The sequence below is a fragment of the Lygodium microphyllum genome, chromosome 15, assembly GCF_053477565.2.
Source record: "Lygodium microphyllum isolate KBCC chromosome 15, Lygodium_microphyllum_v1.1.10, whole genome shotgun sequence".
Lineage (NCBI taxonomy): Eukaryota > Viridiplantae > Streptophyta > Polypodiopsida > Schizaeales > Lygodiaceae > Lygodium > Lygodium microphyllum.
The window spans coordinates 95,906,565-95,928,701 of NC_141149.1; the positions used below are offsets into that span (position 1 = coordinate 95,906,565).

A 22,137-nucleotide genomic window follows, 5' to 3' on the forward strand; every position below is an offset into this window, starting at 1 on the left:
TGTTAGGGGGTAGGGCGAGAGCTATGGTTGTGCTTTGTTGTGTTTTTCTTTGTAGCAGCTTGATGTTGTTTATGATTTTTATTGGTGTAGACCAGTTTGTGGATTCCACAAGCTAAGTTGCCCTATTCTATGGTCACTAATGAGAGCAAATTTTAAAGCCAAAATTCAAGTGCAACTTTAGGGCCCATAAAAGAGGCATTTTTAGTGAAAAATGAAATGGTTACGATCAATAAGGTGGAAATTTTCTAGATACATTTTGATGCCAACAATCCAATGCAATTGTCCCTTTGTCAATTAGAGTCTGTTTGACCCCCCATTGAATGGCCACAAGGTTTAGCATTATGAAGTAGCTACTAGATCCAAAAGTCGAAAGTATGTGATAGAGGCCAGGGTGATAGATTTTGATGCCAAAAAGTTTCTCATCCACTTGAATTGCAATTTCAAGGCCATTTATCCCTCCAATCATGTCGGAGAACCACTTTGGGTAAGTGTGAAATGCCAATTTTAAACTAGATAAGTTGTAAGTTACGCCTTAAGCTTGATTAGGGAGCCAAAACTCTCAAGTTTAATACAAACAACATGGGGAAGGGGAGCACATCTTTTTGGTGCTTGTTCTCCCCCTTAAAAAAGGATTTTTTATGCATGCGAGCATCTCCTACACCACTTGGGCCTAAGTAGCATCAATTCTTTGCCATCAATCGCTTCAAAGATCGTAGAAAATGATGTAGTAACTAGTAAGATCAAAAGAAAACTTTTTCTCTCATGTGTCTCTCTCCTCTTTGTTCCCTATTCATATGGTTGCTTATGAGAAATCTCAATGGGAGATGGGAGAACATACATTGAAGGACAACTATATTCAATTTAATATTAAAAGGGCTTGATCTTACTCTCCCTTAAAATCATAGTTTTTTTCTTTTGTATTCTTTTTTCAAAAGAGTAAAGATATTCAAATTCCCTTCAAAGTCAAGTACAAAAAAAATTCCCATTGTACAAGACTACGAGGAGAGACTCAAGCTCCTCCAAATAACTGCTTCCAAACATTCATATCCCTCACGAGGAAAATGAGGTAAATGACACTTGTGATGACATTATAATGCTAACAAGCACCCCAAAGAGGCCAAGACTTGCACTTCCAAAGATTTCTATCACCAAGATTTTGACAAAAAGTGAGGAGTTTTGAGCATTAGACAGTGCACAGTTGCTTCCGACACAAATTCCACAAACCAAGGTGGCAAAACCAACAATTATTCCTGAGGCAAATACAGCATAACGATCCCGCAGAGACTCTATTGGCTGTTCTACAGACTCCAGCCTTCTTTGAAGAATGATTGCAACAATGACCACATATATTGCAAAAGCTTCACAAAATATGATGCTTATCAGATTCTTTGAGGTTATTCTGGGAGCCTTGATAGCTGCTCCTATCAAACTACTGCCAGTGATGTAAAGGCCCCATGCAGCGCCAAGAACCCAGACATCGATGGCGATGGCGATGCCAGTGATGTAAAGGCCCCATGCAGCGCCAAGAATTACCGAGACATGGATGGTGATGGCGATGCCAGTTGCGCAGAGAAGGCGTCGGGAGAGATGTTGAGGAGTGGAAAGAGAGATCTGGCTCAATAGGGACCCATCATGCAATGTAGATCAATATCATGAAGCACTATCACCCTCATCCCTTATAAGCTTGTCCCATATAAGTACAGCAAGGCTTTGTCTATGCTTTCCACAAAAACAATTCTGCATACCATCGTGCGTGCTTCAGCGGGAGAAAGCTTCTTGAATAATGATGCGCATAAAACGACTATACAAGGAAGAGAGCTGATGATTGATCTCCATTAGCCTCCATAGAATCCGAAACAATGACAAAATTGTCAGATAAAAACTCCAACATCAACGATGTAGATCTTCAAATATTCTATTCAGCATCTCCCTCATCAATCGTTGCCACCCTACACATGAATCTCTATCTTGTTCAAAAAACTTCATGCTTTATCCTTCCGTCAAATATATCACATCAGGTCCCCCCTCCAATCATCCATCTCCTCTTCAGCATCTGGTGTCCAAAAAGCTTGTAGCTTTTCTTATAAAAGTGTAGGGATTTTAAAAGCTTTGTTAATAGCGACTACTTGCAGCATGGTGTTGCATGTACTTGATGTGGGCAATAACCCCATTCTAAATGTACTTGATGTGGGCAATAACTGGTGAACAACAAGCTTGGTATTATCATATTCCGCACCATTAGCATAGGCCCAAATGGGTGCATTCCAAGCCTTAACAGAAGGTTGATATCCTAGTTGTTGCTCTGCCTATTTCCAAAGCCGCTGCTTGCCATGTGCTTCAACTTTTTATATATACAAGTCTAAAGTCCATTTTGAATCTGCATCTTCAACATGACTTGCATCTAATGTGCTTAGCTTGTAATGAGCAGTTGAAGCAACCTTTCAGCATGTGTCATCAAGTGGCTTGTTGAAGCACTGCATAGCAGAAAAAACTTGCATAACTTCAATGAGCATCTCAGCATCATGGAATGCCATGAGAAGGCTCTTGTATATGGACATTCCTAGTGGAGTTTCACAAGTTCTAATGTTGTCAAACTCCTTCTTAGTTGTAAGAACTTGCTTGCACTTTATTAGGATAGATATGAGGACTTGGTGAGTAGCATGTGCAAGATGAGGGAGCACTCCACAATAGCACATCATGGTTGGATCTATGAGCAAATACACTTTCTGCTTCCAAAAGCTACCACATTTACCATACATAGTCACAAGGGTGCTATAAATAAAACATACACACATGTTATTTATGCCTAAGTACTACTCAACGAATACAAAAAATTTACGATGGAACCAAGCAATCAAAATGTTAAACTAACAATTCAAACTGAATGACAAACAAAAAGGCACACACAACGGAAAACAAATTCCTAATGATGCTGACTAATGAGATCAAACTCCTGGTGAAAAGCTCTGCCCTCAAGTTCATAGCAGTGGACCCGTTGTCGTGATGTTATGAAGACATAGTGTGAGAAAGTATGGATTGCATCATCATTCGACTTCTTATTAATCAAGAGAGTCAATGTGATCTGAGTCATTAGTATTAGTGTGAGTTGCATGGATTATCCAAAAATACTAGATTTTTGGATAATTTTAGTCCACATTTGATATTATTTATTGTAAAAATCTGAAAAAGTTAGAAAAGCTTCTAGATTAGGATGGCATGCAAAAAAAGCAAGTTGCTTTTTCAGCCAGTTAGGAGATTTTTCATAAAAAAGAGAGATTGACGAAATCGGGGCGTCACGATCGCTGTAAACAGGCTGAAAACTGTAGATTGAACTGAAAGAAGAAGAAGGAGTGATCTAGGAGATCCGTGAGCAGGTGTCTTGGGGTTTTACCCCCCTTTCGGAGCCAATGGAGCCATCAGATTTGGCTTTCGGGCAGCAGAGAACGAGCTGATTTTTCTGATCCACGTTTTTGGTCTACAAAGGAGCTCTAGGAGAACTAATGCATGGAGATTACTTCTAAGTAGCGCAAAGATTCCAGGTTCTTTCAATACATATTGATTCAATTCATTGTGATTTGTTTTTGCGGTGTTTACCAATTGGGTATTCTCTATCTTCTCTTCCATCTCCTATCTCTACTTCCTTCTACTTCTGATCCCCGGTGGATTCGACCTTTCGACAAAAACCCCTCCGACATTGGTGAACCCGATGTGAAAGGTCGTCAGAAGAAGAAAAGACAAGATGTGAGAAACTTCGAATACATTCTCCAATAATATTTTGCAATAGTTGGTGCAAAATATGAATATGCTTCTGTAGGTACAACAACAACAACAGGTGATGCAAGCTTCAGCTCAAACAGAAAGTGTTGTGATGAATGCTTTGCAAGTAGTTGAGCGTGAGGTGAAGTTATTCAATGGCAGGAATGTATCTGCATATGTACATACCTATGCTCAGAAGATGGAATTCTTTGGAGTGGTTTAATCTGCATGGAGCTGGTATTTTGTATGTGTTACTGTTCATGAAGTGAAAGTACGGATTACTGAAGTATACTTGCAGGATTCAGACTAGGTAGCCTTCAAGAAGACACTCAAGGAAGAATTTTACATTGAGGACACCAGTTTGATTACGCGCAAGACTTTTCATGAGTGGGTTATACAACCCAATAAGGGTCTTGTGGCTACATAATTGTTAAGAGAATTTGAAAGTCGATTTGAGCAGTTGGATCTCGCAGAACAACAGGCTCTTGCAAGTCCGAAAATTGAATTGTTTCTATAGGCAGCTGATCCTAAGCTTCAAGAGAAGCTTGATGATTTGCTGGAGGATCAAACTATAGAGACAGGTTTGAAAACAGAGTAGAGACATGTCAAGGAAGCTGTTACTACACTTGTGAAGAAGCATAGAAGAAGAGAAAGATTGCATGTCTCTAGCTTGCCCACTGTTACGGGCAAGACAATTGATGTATCCAGTAAGCCACCTACTTCTGTGGCTAACCCTATGGCTATACCTGCTATTGTTCCCTTTGTTAGGGAAGATGTCTTGGATGAATTGGTCAAAGGGATGTGGGATCTTCAATTGCAGGTTGCAAAATTGGACGAAAAAGGACAAGAGGAAAGGGGAGGGGCAGTAGCCCCTAAGCCTAGAAAAAGATGTATGTGGTGTGACAGTTTGCAGCACGAGAGAAAGGATTGTGCTGCCTATCAGGAGGCCTTGGCACGACAGCTTATCTTTTGGAAAGATGGCAACATCCATGCACAAGAAACGGGATTGCCTCTTGCTTTGAATTTTGGAAAGGGAGGTATGCAGAAGTTGTTGGAAGACTTGGCTGTTCGAAATGCTTATGCGGCAATATATGCTTCTACTTTTGGTTTACAATTGGATAGAATGCATGGCCAAGTGATGGTTGGTCCAAAGACAGAAATATGGACACATGCTTTACATGCAGCTGAAAAGAGAAAGGTCACTGATAGTGAAATGTCTCATGCAGGGCAAGACATTCGTGGCATAACTGGTTGGGAATCACCAGTAGATGAATATTCAGTGTATGCATATTTAGCAAAGGTACAAAACACGGATGTACTTGTGGAAGAAAAACGAAAAAGAGATGAAGATAATGTAGGGACATCTAAAAGAATGACAAGAAGAACTGTGGATTAACCTAAAGCTGCAAATCAGCCACCTCCTGAGCATGTTATGGAAGAAGTCAGTCAAGAGAAAAAAATAGGATAACAAACAAGAAGGCAAAAAGAAGGGCAAGAAACCAAGATATAAGTTGCAATCCGACATTGAGATAGCCATAGATCTTAAGAAGGTTCTTGAAGAACGGATCTAAAACAATCGGGTGGAATTTACCTTGGGAGAGGTGCTTGGCATTGCCAAGTAAGAATTTCATGATGAGATCATTGACATAATTAAAAGGAAGCGTCAGTTTCTTGGTGATACCGCTAGTGCATTGCTGCAATTTGAAGAGGAAGCTGGTTTGTTGGGTATTGGGCTGAATATGAGCATGAAGTAAGTATAGGATTGTCTATGCAGGATGCTTCCAAGCGATGGATAGCATGTGGAAAAGAGAAGAAAGTGGCTGAAAATGCATTGTCTTGTAGCAATATGCATGGTGGAGTAAGACAAATGCAACAATATGGAGAAGAGACTCTAGGGTTTATTCCTCGAAGTCACTACACAAGAAATCATTGGGCTAGAGCTACCATTGAAATAGTAGTGAAAATAGGGGAACGTGAAACTCCTTGTGTTGCTTTACTTGACCATGGGTCTGAGATAAATGTCATTGAGTGGGGATTGTATGAAAATGGTGCATGGCCTATGGACATTGATCATGGTTGGCGTATGAGGGCTTCAAATAAGTCTTCAGGGGAGCTCTATGCTGCATGTCCTAATGTAAAAGTGATGATTTGTGATGTACAGGAAGAGCAACACTTATTTGTGCAAGATAATTCCTCATATGCAATGATTTTGGGACATCCTTATATTATAGATGTGTGTATGAAAACAAAGATGCTTGATGATGGTTCTGCTTATGCAAGAGTCAGAAGCAAGGATGGAAGAAAATTAGTCTAATTTCTTACTATTTGTGTTAATCATCCTAGAAATCATGATATGCTTGGAGAGTCTCCTTTGGTTCCAAATGCAAGGGAATTCAAAGACCTGGATTCTCATCAAGCACTGTTGTAATGCAGGGCTATAGTAGTGATGTTTAGAGGGTGTACTCGCCTCTTGATGAAATGAAGCATGTATTTACTGTTGATAATTCTCAGTTTACAGCAAACAGTTCATGTTGGTTTAAGCGTATGGAAGCTATGTGTAGGGTTGAATGCATATCTATGAAACGGGCTATTAAGAAGTTGAGAGCATTGGGGCTGTTAGTTGAAAATGATGGCATTTCATGCATCTTTTATGGGCTGAATATTACTGACACTATGGTTGAAATTTCAGCAACTATATACATGCAGAAAATGAGGTTGAAAACAGAGTGTTGTCAGTATGTTCTTTGGATATGTATGATGTTATAGCATTGTTTGCTCAACAGGAAGGATTACAATGGGCTGAAGCACTTGTGGAGACAAAGTATAAGACAGTTGACAAAAAGGTGAAACCAATTGCTTTGCCACTTCCACCAGAGAGTGAGGGTATGTATGAAAAAGTGTCAAGGCAGCCAAGCTTACGGGATCCTAAAGATATAGGTCATCAGTTTACATCTGAAACATTACAAGAATTGAAAGTTGGTGCAGAAGGGTTTCTTTTGCCTGTTGAGAGAGATTGTTTTATGCGGATGTTGGCTAGACATGGGAAGTCATTTGCATTTCAGCCAAGTGAAATAGGTTGTGTGGATAAAAATGTTGTCTCTCCTATGGTCATATTTAGTGTGCCACATGTACCATGGAACTTGAGGCCTATTCCAGTGCCTAAAGCTTACTTGCCAAAGCTGATGGATTTGCTAAATGAAAAGATTCACATGAAGATCTTGGAGCCTTCTTCAGCCCCATACTCAAATCATTGGTTTACTGTGCCCAAAAAGAATGGGGCTTTGAGATTTCTTCAAGACATGCAACCGGTCAATAAAGTGACCATAAGAAATGTGGGTGCAGGTCCTGCGGTTGATGAATTTGCAGAGGCTTTTGCAAGTAGAGCGATCTATTCTTTGGGTGATCTTTACTTGGGTTATGATCAGTTTCAGCTTGCAATTGAAAGCATGGATATCACAACCATGAAGACTCCTTTGGGGTTAGTACGGATGTGTACTCTCCCACAGGGTGCAAAAAACTCAGTGGCACACATGACAAATGCTATGAATAGGGTACTCATGGATTTTATACCACAATTGACTATGCCCTTCTTGGATGATGTTCCAATCAAAGGGTGTGCAGTGGATGAAAAGAATGAAGAGATGGATGCTCATGGATGCAGACAGTTTGTTGCAGACCATATTGTGGATTGTGAGAGGATTTTGACACGTCTAGAAGAGGTGCATTTAACTCTTTTTGGACAAAAGTCTGTCTTTGGAGTTGAAGAGGTTTTGATTGTTGGGCATATATGTGGGCCTTATGGGCGAAGGCCATCACCAGCAAAAATAGATAGGATTGATAGAATGCAAGATGTATGCATGAATGTATCAGAGGTGCATAGATTCTTGGGCGCATGTGTGTTCTATTTGATATGGATTCCTCACTTTGCACATGTAGCCGATGCTCTTTATCAGCTTCTAAGGAAAGGTCAGAAATTTCATTGGGAAAGGAAGCATCAGAAAGCAATGAAGAAATTGAAGCAACTCTTAAAATTTGCTCCTACGTTGAGAAAGGCTAACTATTCACATGGAAAGCCTATCATTATTACTATTAATACAAGCCCAATCGGGATTGGATGGGCAATTGGGAAAGATGATGAGGAAGGACAAAGATATGCAATTCACTTTGGTGCTAAAGTATTGACTAAACAACAGAGAAGATATCCACAGGTTAAAAGAGAATCATGGGGAATTGTGATAGCCCTTAGATGTGATAAGGAGTATTTTATGGGTGCTCATGTAGTCATTGAGACTGATTGTTTGCTGGTATCGGGTATGATTACTAGTTGTGCTACCCCTGACATTACTATGCTCCGGTGGATTGCATACATCAAATCTTTGAACCCTGAATTTCAGCATATTGCAGGAAGAGATAACCTAGTGGGCAGACATGTTATCTCAAGCACGCTATGAGAATGAAGATGGGATGATGGATGAGGAGGAAGAAGATGACTTTCTTATGGCTGAAAATGATGTTGCAAGAGTGAATTTAGCAATGCAAAGTGTTGCTACAGCATTAATGGAAGCTTGGACAACAAAGAGAAGACACTTTAGGTGTTTTGCATCTTGTGTAGAAGTGTTTGTGGAAGACAAATATGCAAGAGAGTGGCTGAGAATTGGTCAATATCTCAGTACATTAACAAAGAAAGATGAATGGTCAGATGAGGAGTTTAAGAAGATCAAGAGGAAAGCCTATGGATTTTTCTTAAAAGATGGATACTTATGGAAACATGCTAAGAAGAAACAGGGTATGCCATTGCGAGTTTTGGGTGATAGAGCTTCACAAGTAACTATTATGCAAGAATTTCATGAAAGCTTATGGGCTAGTCATAGAGGTGTTTGGGGTACTTTTACAAAGATCAAAGAAAGATATTGGTGGTAGGGTATGTATAAGGATGTTGCTCACTTTGTGGAAATATGTACGACATGTCAAATGTATTCAACTGTGAGACATCGGGATGGATTGCAACCCACATATCCATTGTCTCTTCATTTTAAGTGGGTGGTGGATTTGGTCACAATGCCTACAGGTCTTTGGAAAATGAGGTATCTTGTGCTTGCTTGTGAAGATTTGACTAATCAAGTGGAAGGGAGAGCTTTACATAAGTATTAAGACGAAAAATACCGTATGTACTTTTCTCTTAGAAGAGATCTTTTGTCGATATGGCTGTGTGGGAAAATTTACAACAGATAGGGGTGAGCTGGATGCAGATGAAACTCATGATTTCTTTGCACGGTTGGGGATAAAGCTTGCTTTAACTTCAGCCTATAACCCTGAAGGCAATGGAAAAAGTGAAAGAGGTCATTCACCTATTGTGAAGGCATTGGCAAAAGCATGTGGAGAGAAGATAAAAGAGTGGCCACGATTGCTCCCTTATGCTTTGTGGGCTGACAGAACAACTCATAGTGCTATTACAAGATATATGCCTACATAATTGATGTATGGTCAAAAACCTATCATGCCGATAGAAGAGATGTCACTCACATAGAGTGTGTTACCTTGGGAGGAGGAGTTGAATCAAGAGGAGTTGTTGGCCTTACGCATTAGACAGTTGGAAAGAAAGTCAGAAGACATAGAGGTAGCAACTGCAAAGTTAAGGGCAGCAAGGATACAAAACAAGAACTGATTTGACAAAAGACATAGACTGAGACCAAGAACCATACAAGATGGGGATTGGGTATTGGTTTATGATAGCAATTTAGATAACCAGCAAAGTGCCATGCGTAAAGTTTCCAAAAGACCCCATTTCAGAGCCAACGGAGCCATCAGATTTGGGTTCCGGGCAGCAGAGAAAGAGCTGATTTTTCTGATCCATGTTTTTGGTCTTCGAAGGAGCTTCAGGAGAACTAATGCCTAGAGATTACTTCTGAGTAGTGCAAAGATTCCAGGTTCTTTCAATACATATTGATTCAATTCATTGTGATTTGTTTTTGTAGTGTTTACCATTTGGGTATTCTCTATCTTCTCTTTCATCTCCTATCTCTACTTCCTTCTACTTTTGATCTCCGGTGGATTCGACCTTTCGACAAAAACCCCTTCGACATCGTAGCATCACGACGTTGCAATGGAAGTTCCAACCATTCCCACGAGGATCAACCTAAGTCTTTTTTGTCAAATCAACTACTAGTAGTTGACTAGTGTTAGTGGTTCAAGATTCCATCCCTTATAGAAATTGCTGACTGAAATGGGCTTACGTTGTGCTAGGTTCAAAGAGAATGGGAAACAAAGGGAAGTATGGCACTTTGATTCCTTCTACACATGGTTCCAAAGTGATGTGAGTCAAGCTTTCTGATCTCTAATGGTCCATCAAAAATGCGATTTTTATTCCTTCTTAGGAAAACTCTCGGCTTACCGAGACCACCCGACCATACGTTTGGATTTGTTGGGGGTCCATCCTCCTGCTACCCTCAAGAGAGTATTATTCCTTACCTAATTACCTACCACCTTAGATTCAACGTATAAAAGAAACTTTTTGCATTATCTTCAAATACAAATTCCTTACATGCCTTTAATTTACATCACAAAAATAGAGTAAGGCAATCCCTTCTCAATAGGTTTCTTCAAGAAAAATAACTTTTTACAATGTTTTCTGTTTTGACTAGAATTATGTCAACCTAAAGGTATTATTCTTTCCAAGTTTAGTTCCTCAACTAGTATTGGAACTTCCAGAATACTATCTGGAAATCAAAGGGTAGTTGGCAGCTTGTAAGAGCCTAAGGAGTTTATGACTAGAGCCCCCTGGTATCCTAGCCTATTCATGCCGACTAGAGTTTCCTATGACAAGTCCATTTCGCATCATGATTGAACTATACTCACTAATGTAAAACAAAAAGTGAAAGAGTCATCCACCTATTGTGAAGGCATTGGCAAAAGCATGTGGAGAGAAGATAAAAGAGTGGCCACGATTGCTCCCTTATGCTTTGTGGGTTGACAGAACAACTCATAGCACTATTACATGATATATGCCTGTAGAATTGATGTATGATCAAAACCTATCATGCCGATAGAAGATATGATAGTCACATGGAGTGTGTTACCTTGGGAGGAGGAGTTGAATCGAGAGGAGTTGTTGGCCTTACGCATTAGACATTTGGAAAGAAATTTAGAAGACATAGAGGTAGCAACTGCAAAGTTAAGGGTAGCAACGATAGAGAACAAGAAATTGTTTGAAAAAAGACATAGACTGAGACCAAGAACCATATAAGATGGGGATTGGGTATTGGTTTATGATAGCAGTTTTGATAACCAGCATAGTTCCATGCGTAAGGTTTCCAAAATACCCCATTTCGGAGCCAACGGAGCCATCAGATTTGGGTTCCGGGCAGCAGAGAAAGAGTTGATTTTTCATATCCATGTTTTTGGTCTATGAAGGAGCCCTAGGAGAACTAATGCCTGGAGATTACTTTTGAGTAGTGCAAAGATTCCAGGTTCTTTCAATATATATTGATTCAATTCATTGTGATTTGTTTTTGTAGTATTTACCACTTGGGTATTATCTATCTTCTCTTCCATCTCCTATCTCTACTTCCTTCTACTTCTGATCCTCGGTGGATTCGACCTTTCGGCAAAAACGCATCTGACACCGTAGCATCACAACATTGCAATGGAAGTTCCAACAATTCCACAAGGATCAACCTAAGTCTTTTTTGTCAAATCAACTACTAATAGTTGACTAGTGTTAGCGGTTCAAGTTTCCTATGACAAGACCATTTCGCGTCATGATTGAACTATACTCACTAATGTAAAACAAAAAGTGAAAGAGGTCATCCACCTATTGTGAAGGCATTGGTAAAAGCATGTGGAGAGAAGATAAAGAGTGGCCACGATTTCTCCCTTATGCTTTGTGGGTTGAGAGAACAACTCATAGTGCTGTTACAGGATATATGCTTGTAGAATTGATGTATGGTCAAAACCTATCATGCCGATAGAAGATATGATAGTCACATGGAGTGTGTTACCTTGGGAGGAGGAGTTGAATCGAGAGGAGTTGTTGGCCTTACGCATTAGAGAGCTGGAAAGAAAGTCAGAAGACATAGAGGTAGCAACTGCAAAGTTAAGGGTAGCAAGGATAGAGAACAAGAAATGGTTTGACAAAAGACATAGACTAAGACCAAGAACCATATAAGATGGGGATTGGGTATTGGTTTATGATAGCAGTTTAGATAACCAGCATAGTTCCATGCGTAAAGTTTCCAAAAGACCCCATTTTGGAGCCAACGGAGCCATCAGATTTGGGTTCCAGGTAGCAGAGAAAGAGCTGATTTTTCAGATCCATGTTTTTGGTCTATGAAGGAGATCTAGGAGAACTAATGCCTAGAGATTACTTTTGAGTAGTGCAAAGATTCCAGGTTCTTTCAATACATATTGATTCAATTGATTGTGATTTGTTTTTGTAGTGTTTACCACTTGGGTATTCTCTATCTTCTCTTCCATCTCCTATCTCTACTTCCTTCTACTTTTGATCCTTGATGGATTTGACCTTTCGACAAAAATGCCTCTGACACCGTAGCGTCACGACATTGCAATGGAAGTTCCAACCATTCCACCAGGATCAACCTAAGTTTTTTTTGTCAAATCAACTACTAACAATTGACTAGTGTTAGCGGTTCAAGATTCCATCCCTTATAGAAATTGTTGACTGAAACCGGCTTACGTTGTTCTAGGTTCAAAGAGGATGGGAAACGAAGGGAAATATGGCACTTTGATTCCTTCTACCCATGGTTCTAAAGTGATGTGAGTTAGGCTTTCCGATCTCTAATGGTCCATCAAAAATGCAAATTTTATTCATTCTTAGGAAAACTCTCGGCTTACCGAGACCACCCAACCATACGTTTGGATTTCTCGGGGGTCCATCCTCCCGCTACCCTCAAGAGAGTATTATTAATTACCTAATTACCTACCACCTTAGGTTCAACGTATAAAAGAAACTTTTTGAATTATCTCCGGATACAAATTCCTTACACGCCTTTAATTTACGTCACAAAAACAGAGTAAAGCAATCCCTTCTCAATAGGTTTCTTCAAGAAAAATAACTTTTTACAATGTATTCTGTTCTAACTAGAATGATGTCAACCTGAAGGTATTATTCTTTCCAAGTTTAGTTCCTCAACTAGTATTGGAGCTTCCAGAATACTATCTGGAAATCAAAGGGTAGTTGGCAGTTTGTAAGAGCCTAAGGAGTTTATGACTCGAGCCCTCTGGTATCCTCACCTCCTCTTGCCCACTAGAGTTTCCTATGACAAGACCATTTCGTGTCATGATTGAACTATACTCATCACTAATGTAAAACAAAACGTGAAAGAGGTCATCCACCTATAGTGGAGGCATTGGCAAAAGCATGTGGAGAGAAGATAAAAGAGTGGCCATGATGTCTCCCTTATGCTTTGTGGGCTGACAAAACAACTCTTAGTACTGTTATAGGATATATGCCTGTAAAATTGATGTATGGTCAGAAATCTATCATGTCGATAGAAGAGATGACAGTCACATGGAGTGTGTTACCTTGGGAGGAGGAGTTGAATTGAGAGGAGTTATTGGCCTTACGCATTAGACAGTTGGAAACAAAGTCAGAAGACATAGAGGTAGCAACTGCAAAGTTAGGGGCAACAAGGATACAGAACAATAAACGGTTGGACAAAAGACATAGACTGAGACCAAGAACCATACAAGATGGAGATTGGGTATTGGTTTATGATAGAAGCTTAGATAACCAGCATAGTGCCATGCATAAAGTTTCCAAAAGACCCCATTTCAGAGCCAACGGAGCCATCAAATTTGGGTTCTAGGTAGCAGAGAAAGAGCTGATTTTTCTGATCCACGTTTTTGGTCTACGAAGGAGCTCCAGGAGAACTAATGCGTGGAGATTGCTTCTGAGTAGTGCAAAGATTCCAGGTTCTTTCAATACATATTGATTCAATTCATTGTGATTTGTTTTTGTAGTGTTTACCACTTGGATATTCTCTATCTTCTCTTCTATCTCCTATCTCTACTTCCTTCTACTTCTGATCCCTGGTGGATTCGACCTTTCGACAAAAACCCCTCCGACACCGTAGCGTCACGACATTGCAACGGAAGTTCCAACCATTCCCAGGAGGATCAACCTAAGTCTTTTTTGTCAAATCAACTACTAACAATTGACTAGTATTAGTAGTTCAAGATTCCATCCATTATAAAAATTGTTGACTGAAACGGGCTTATGTTGTGCTAGGTTCAAAGAGAATGGGAAACGAAGGGAAGTATGGCACTTTGATTCCTTCTACACATGGTTCCAAAGTGATGTGAGTCAGGCTTTCCGATCTCTTATGGTCCATCAAAAATGCGATTTTTATTCCTTCTTAGGAAAACTCTCGGCTTACCGAGACCACCCAACCATATGTTTGGATTTGTTGTCGGGGGTCCATCCTCCCGCTACCCTCAAGAGAGTATTATTAATTACCTAATTACCTAGCACCTTAGGTTCAATGTATAAAAGAAACTTTTTGAATTATCTCTGGATACCAATTCCGTACACGCCTTTAATTTACGTTACAAAAATAGAGTAAGGCAATCCCTTCCCAATAGGTTTCTTTAAGAAAAATAACTTTTTACAGTGTTTTCTGTTCTAACTAGAATGATGTCAACCTAAAGGTATTGTTCTTTCCAAGTTTAGTTCCTCAACAAGTATTGGAACTTCCAGAATACTATCTAGAAATCAAAGGGTAGTTGGCATTTCGTAAGAGCCTAAGGAGTTTATGACTAGAGCCCCCTGGTATCCTAGCCTCCTCCTGCCGACTAGAGTTTCCTATGACAAGACCATTTCGCGTCATGATTGAACTATACTCACTAATGTAAAACAAAAAGTGAAAGAGGTCATCCACCTATTGTGAAGGCATTGGCAAAAGCATGTAGAGAGAAGATAAAAGAGTGGCCACGATTGCTCCCTTATGCTTTGTGGGTTGACAGAACAACTCATAGTGCTATTACAGGATATATGCATGTAGAATTGATGTATGATCACAAACCTATCATGCTAATGGAAGAAATGATAGTCACATGGAGTGTGTTACCTTGGGAGGAGGAGTTGAATCGAGAGGAGTTGTTGGCCTTATGCATTAGACAGTTGGAAATAAAGTCAGAAGACATAGAGGTAGCAACTGCAAAGTTAAGGGTAGCAAGGATAGAGAACAAGAAACGGTTTGACAAAAGACATAGACTAAGACCAAGAACCATACAAGATGGGGATTGGGTATTGGTTTATGATAGCAATTTAGATAACCAGCATAGTGCCATGCATAAAGTTTTCAAAAGACCCCATTTCGGAGCCAACGGAGCCATCCGATTTTTGTTCCGGGCAGTAGAGAAAGAGCTTATTTTTTAGATCCACGTTTTTGGTCTACAAAGGAGCTTCAGGAGAACTAATACCTAGAGATTGCTTCTGAGTAGTGCAAAGATTCCACGTTCTTTCAATATATATTGATTCAATTGATTGTGATTTGTTTTTGTAGTGTTTACCACTTGGGTATTCTCTATCTTCTCTTCCATCTCCTATGTCTACTTCCTTCTACTTCTGATCCCTGGTGGATTCGACCTTTCGACAAAAACCCCTCTAACATCGTAGCATCACGACATTGCAATGGAAGTTCCAACCATTCCCATGAGGATCAACCTAAGTCTTTTTTGTCAAATCAACTACTAATAGTTGACAAGTGTTAGTGGTTCAAGATTCCATCCTTTATAGAAATTGTTGATTGAAACGGTCTTACGTTGTGCTAGGTTCAAAGAGCATGGGAAACAAAGGGAAATATGGCACTTTGATTCCTTCTACCCATGGTTCTAAAGTGATGTGAGTCAGGCTTTCCGAACACTAATGGTCCATCAAAAAGGCGATTTTTATTCTTTCTTAGGAAATCTCTCGGCTTACCGAGACCACCCAACCATATGTCTGGATTTGTCGGGGCTCCATCCTCTCGCTACCCTTAAGAAAGTATTATTAATTACCTAATTACCTACCACCTTAGGTTCAACGTATAAAAGAAACTTTTTCAATTATCTTCAGATACAAATTCCTTACACGCCTTTCATATACGTCACAAAAACAGAGTAAAGCAATCCCTTCTCAATAGGTTTTCTCAAGAAAAATAACTTTTTACAATGTTTTCTGTTCTAACTAGAATGATGTCAACCTGAAGGTATGATTCTTTCCAAGTTTAGTTCCTCAACTAGTATTGGAACTTCTAGAATACGATCTGGAAATCAAAGGGTAGTTGGCAGTTTGTAAGAGCCTAAGGAGTTTATGACTTGAGCCCCCTGGTATCCTCACCTCCTCCTGCCAACTAGAGTTTCCTATGACAAGACCATTTTGTGTCATGATTTGTAACGTGTCCACCTAATCCCTTTAGGACACATCTTAGCAGTCCATCGAAAAGGAGGTCTAGAAAGCTCTGCCCGGGCACTCCCATGGAATGTTACGGGGTTTGCAATCTAGGACGTTCCGCGTCTGCCACGTAGCAAAAGTATTCTGGGCATTCCCACTTAGGACCGACTTGAATCAGGGTTTTCCCTAATGGTCATTTCCTAAACGGCAACTAGCATCGAACCTGAGCGAACTACTTTACGTAGAAACGCCAGGACCGAAGTGGATTCACCCTGCACTTGGTTCAAGGAGAATGGAAAATGAGAGGGGTGCAATGCTCGACCTCTCTGCCATAAGGCATAGTAAACAACATAAACCGGGATTATTATAACCTAGACTCTTGGTCAGTGCCCTTGCTATTCATTTCCTTTGAAAAGATCTCCTTACTGTCCATTATGATTGAGAAAAGTTCCCGACCACAACCGGGACCACCTATCCGTAGGATGGACCCATGGCCACATCCACTGCACTTTCCTCAGGTTGTTTTAGTTGTCTAATTACCTACCACATTTAGTTGGACATGCATCAAGCAGCTTCCTTAATTAGCCCATTAGACACTGGTTCCTTCACGTAATCTTAGCACTTGACATAGAAAAGCAGTGTCCAACAAGTTTCTTTTCAACAGGTTATCATATTTATCTTTGGAATACATTCATAAAGTCCAACCCGCAGGCTTATCCATAATCCGTCCGAAGGCTATTTAGCAATCCACAGGGGTTACTAATCCAAGATTCCGCCCGTAGACTAGTATGCGGGCCTTGAGATCCAATCCCAAGTCACGTCGTTGGCCTCTTGTGTAGGGCCTAGAAGGCAAGGGATTTATGGCCAAAGCCCCCCTGGCACCCAAGCGTCCTCCTCCTCTAAGTTGCGCTCAACTGAGAGACCTCACGTGGCGGATTCAGTCCACCTTCCCAGCATGGCTAACAACCCCCTTGGTTAGGGTCAGGCAGACAGTTAGGGGTAACTAAGGCTACCTCTCCCTTCAGGCCTTCAACCTGAAGCATTAGATATCCTTTCATCCTTTAATTCCTTGAGCAAACAAAGCAAACAGTGCTTTCTAAACTGTTACAAGCACAATCATATCCAGTGGTCGCCTATTTGGCCAACTGCTAAGGAGTGAATCCTTCTCTCCGAATGCATCTAGCATTCGATCCGGGATCAATTGTGACTTGGCAAGATCCCCAAGGGTTTGTTTATTAACCCTTATGTTCTTGGGTTAGGGCTGTACCCTATTAACCCAACTTAACCAATACCTTAGGTTCTACTAACAATAAATCATGGCGACTATGTTGCTCCAAATTATTGATTGGTTCTTTTCTTCCAAGAAAATATCTAATTCCCTTATCTTGGCAACTTTTCCCAAGAAAGGTGATATAATAGGATGACTACTCCTCCTCTTGCAAGTTAAACTTGCGCAAGAATCTGCCAATCTCATTCCGAGGAATTGGCCATTCTTTTGTGATCAAACCACAAGATCATGTGACATTGCAACTTGTTGCACAAGTGTCGCATCTAATCCTTGGGCTATTTCACCCATCCAACGACATCTTCTAATCACGAAATCATGATTAGATAAGAAACATGGTTTAGGGTGTCTTCATATCCAATCCATTCCCGATTGCACTAGGCCGGTCCTAGGGTTCCAACGCAATCCGCATTTCATCTTTTTAACGAGTGATCCTTAGGGTGGAAACCCTAGATCGTTTCTTGCAAGTACGTCCTATTGTCCCCATGAATGTGGGCAGGACTTTGGGGTATGAGAGTTTCGACTTGGAAATAAGTGCGTCTAGGTCAAGTCCTTAATGTGCTAAACCCTAGTTAGCACTTGGAGTATATTGTATCGATTTAACCATCCTAAGCGAATCCTTTGCGGTTTAGGTGTTTTGGGTAAACCAATTTACTTGTCATACGACAAGGATGAACTATTCCTAAAGATATTGTCTTGATCAAGGAGGGGAAAAGCTAGTTGCATTACGTCATAATTCACGTAAGCACGCGATTCATTTCCTCTAGATTCGCAATCCCTAATTTTTCTTGTTAAGACCGAGCACATGTTAAAATTCACATAACTTCCATTGATCCTACTAGGACATGCATTCACAATTCATGCTACTAAGCTTTTAAGCTTTTATGTTAAATTGAACCATGCAGCCTTTCCCTAACTACATTTTTGAATGAAATATTCATACGTTGAATGAGCATTACGCAACCTTTCCTAACTACTACGCAGTTAAGTGAGATTTATGCCAATTGAAGCTAGAGTTAACCTACTTTATGCAGCCCTAGAATCTTTCCATGCTTTGCAGTTTCCTATGGTTGATAACGGCTTTTTAATGAATCATTACGAAGAAGATTTGTCTAAAATTGTGACATGCAATTTAATCTTTCCATGCATAACCAAAGGTGTGCCACAATAATTTCGACTTTGTAATGATAGTCATTAGTTGTTCTAGATTCGTTACTTTGCAATGCACAAAGGCAACTTGCTAACAATGCATAGACATCTTATGTTCTTTTTCGTTCATTCCATTGAAAAATACAAATGACCAATCTTTAATCGTGAGTTACTTCATAATTGCAATACTTTGGCGTAAATCAAAAATAGGAAGAAAAACTAGACTTGTGGGTTCGGTGAAATATCCACATAAAATATTAGGAGATGATCCTCCTGCGGTTGCGCATTGTGACGTTTTAGGGGCCATCATGAATTTTACCTTTGCTTTGCCTTCGTAGATTTGAACTTCTTGCCTTGGCTCGCAGTCTTATGATCTTGGCCTATCTCCCTCGTACATGCAATTCCCTTTGAGGTATGGCTTCCTTGACCGAAGTTCCGACTTGCAGAATTTGGCTTTGGAAGGCCTTAGGGTTCTTGTGAAGGCCCTTGGACAACGGAGGCTTGAGAGCTATTCTTCACCTTGAAATTCCGAGGTTAGGAAGGGTTTTGTGGGCCTTGCAGAAAAAGGGAACTCTAAATCCCAAGCCTAGGGCCTTGTGGGTGATTGGTGGAAAGGCCTTTATGCTTAATTTCTTCAAAAATCCTGGGGGTTTAAGGAAATCCTCTTCAATGGCTTATGCGGGAAATCGAGTGGGAAGGGGCTTAGAGAAACCCCTCTTCCTCTTTACAAGAACTAGGGTAACATGGCTTTATGGGGAATCCATGGGAAGGAGGCTTTAAAACCGGGGTAAAATGGCTTGTGGGGGATGCAAGGGGAAGGGGGGCTTAAATCCCGGGGGGGGGGGGGGGGGGGGGTAAAGATTGCTTGTGTAGGATCCAATGGGAAGGGGGCTTAGAGAAACCCCCTTAGAAGCTTCTAATGGCTTTTGGCAATACGTGGCGGCATGGAGACGGCGACTTGGAGGACTTGATGGCAGCTTTTGGCGATGGCAGAGGCAGGCTCAGGCCCTAGGTAGCGGCGTTCTCTTAGCTGGCGGCTCCCTCCAGCACGTCTCCCTCCAGCACGGATTTTTGCAGCTTCTGTACCCACGCAGCTTCGATGTCTCTCAGCCTCCCTCTTCACATGACGGCCTTTGCAGACTGACAGCCTCTCCCTTCTCTCACGCCTCCGTTACTCCCCCCCAAAGGGGGGTTTTTATAGTTTGGGGGGAGAGAGGACCTCCCCCCTACGTGGCCCCTCACATGGCTTCTTCCCTTCCACCTCCTCAAGTTGCCATAATAGCCCATCCCCTTCCCTCAGCCTGTTGAGATATCGAGCTCCACTCATGATACGTCAGGGTGACCGTTGTGTATTTATGTCACCGACTTGTCAGTTGCAGACGCGGTTGGTACACCGCCCATGAATAATAGCTACATGACAGCTATCCTTATCTACTCTAGTTCGTGGCTCAGTTAGTATGCCACCTTAGTTAGTTGAGTTTGGTTTAAGACCCATATATAGGGTTCTTCTATTTCTTTGTATGAGAGTTCATTTTGGCTTACACAACTAAGAAGAGGAAAACTGTTTTCAGCCTCCACCTCTGTGTGTATTCCCCCATTGTGCAAGCAAGAAAGCTACAAGTGAGACTCCTTCCTTCTCTCCCACAATCTTGTCATGGTATCAGAGCCTCGTTCGTGGTAAGGAGCTCAAGAAAGCAAGCCAAGCTCGCGGTGTTCTGGTAAGAGGAGCAGTGTTGCTTTCATTTTCTGTTTTGGGAGCAGATCTCTACAGGTAGCACAGCCGAAAAGTGCAGGAGTGTATTGTCTCAGGTTGAGACGCCCTTCGCGATGAAGCAAGAGGGCAATATATGCTGCGGGGCAGGGCTTTAGCCCTTGGCGACCTTGTTTTTTTGATTTGAGGCCATTTCGGGGCCTGTTTTGGAGGCAGAAGTTTTCTGCATGCACTCAGGAAAAGGCCCAGTTTTATGCTATGCAGCCACTGTTCTACAGGTCGGTGAAAAGTTACTGTAGAAATTGGATCGTATGCTTGTGCGCAGAGACATTGGGAGTTACAGAATCATCCCTGTTGCCTATTGATGCAAAATCGTCACTAGGAAGTGACTGTGTGGTCAAATACCACTCTCGTCAGTTTTGTAGATTTGCCTTTGTGAGGCTGAAGCTGTGTTCTTTGCAGTGACAGAATTTTTTGCAGTGTTCTGTAATGGCGTCTGATTCTCTCTCACAGATTGTCACTGAAAAGCTTGACAAGAACAACTTCCAAGCATGGAAGTTTAGAATGACGAATTTCCTTATGGGAAAAGGATATTGGGAATTTGTTGCAGGAAATGAAGAAGAACCAGTTCTTCCTGATGTTCCCAATCAACAGCAAATGCAGGCATTTAAAGCATGGCATGAGAGAGCTAGGAAAGTTATGTACTGGCTGTCTATCAGCACTTCAGACTCTATGATTGTGCATATTCAAGATGCAAGTACGCCAAAGGAGGCATGGGATACTTTGTCAAAAATGTATAGCACAAATACGCAAGCCAGGAAAATGCAACTCAAGCAAGAGTTGCATAATGTGCAAAGAGAAAGTATGAGCATCAATGACTACCACATGAAGGTGAAGAAGATTGCAGATGCACTTGCTTCCATTGGGTCTCTAGTGGAAGATGATGATTTAGTTTCTGTGACCTTGAATGGTCTAGGAAAGGATTATGCACAGTTTCGGACATCCATTTCAGTTCGTGAAAGATTTTCTGATTTTGAGGAGTTGATTGCTCTTCTAATTTCTGAGGAGCAGAGAAATGGTGGTGCATCTTCTTCAGGAGAAACTTCAAAAGAAGCTGTCTTCTACTCAAATGCTGGAAGAGGTAGAGGCAGAGGTAGAGGAGGCCGTGGTAGAAATCGGAATATGCAGCAAACTCAAGAAAACCAGTCCTATGGAGGAGGACGTGGTAAATCTAGAGGCAGGGGGAGCCAAAGAGGTCGTGGTGGATGGCAAAGAGGCCAAAATGCAAACAGTAATGTTGAATGCTACTACTGTGGTAAAATGGGTCATATGGCTAAAGACTGCTATAAAAAGCAGAATGACATCATGAATGGAAAACTGCAACAAGGGAATTATGCATCTTCTAGTAGACAGGGTGATGATAGAAATGAGTATTTGTTTATGGTGCAGCACATGAACAATTCTGTGACAAGTGCAGAAGAAAGCAATGATGTATGGTATGTTGACTCAAGTGCATCAAACCACATGACAGGTCATGCAGAATGGATGGAGGATGCAAGGAAAATGGAAAAACCAGGATTTGTGGAGACTGGTGATGATACTGCACATCCTATTGCGCAGATTGGAAAAATTCCTTTGTCTATGCAGGATGGGAAAAAGAAATACCTGTCTGATGTATTTCATGTTCCAAACATCACCAAGAATCTGGTTTCTGTTGGTCAAATGGTTGAGCAGGGCTTGCAGGTCAGATTTAATCCTCATGGATGCTTTGTTGAGGATATGAAAAATAAAGGTCGCTTGATAGCAAAAGGAAAGAAGAAGGGCAGAATGTTTACGTTGGATGCA

The 22,137-nt window shown here is 41.0% G+C and overlaps 1 pseudogene; it reads right to left on the bottom strand.

Moving 5' to 3' along the window:
• Nucleotides 1-1,050: 1,050 nt before the first annotated feature.
• LOC148024792 (V-type proton ATPase subunit c''2 pseudogene) lies at nucleotides 1,051-1,748 on the bottom strand (annotated as a pseudogene).
• Between the last annotated feature and the right edge of the window lie 20,389 nt (nucleotides 1,749-22,137).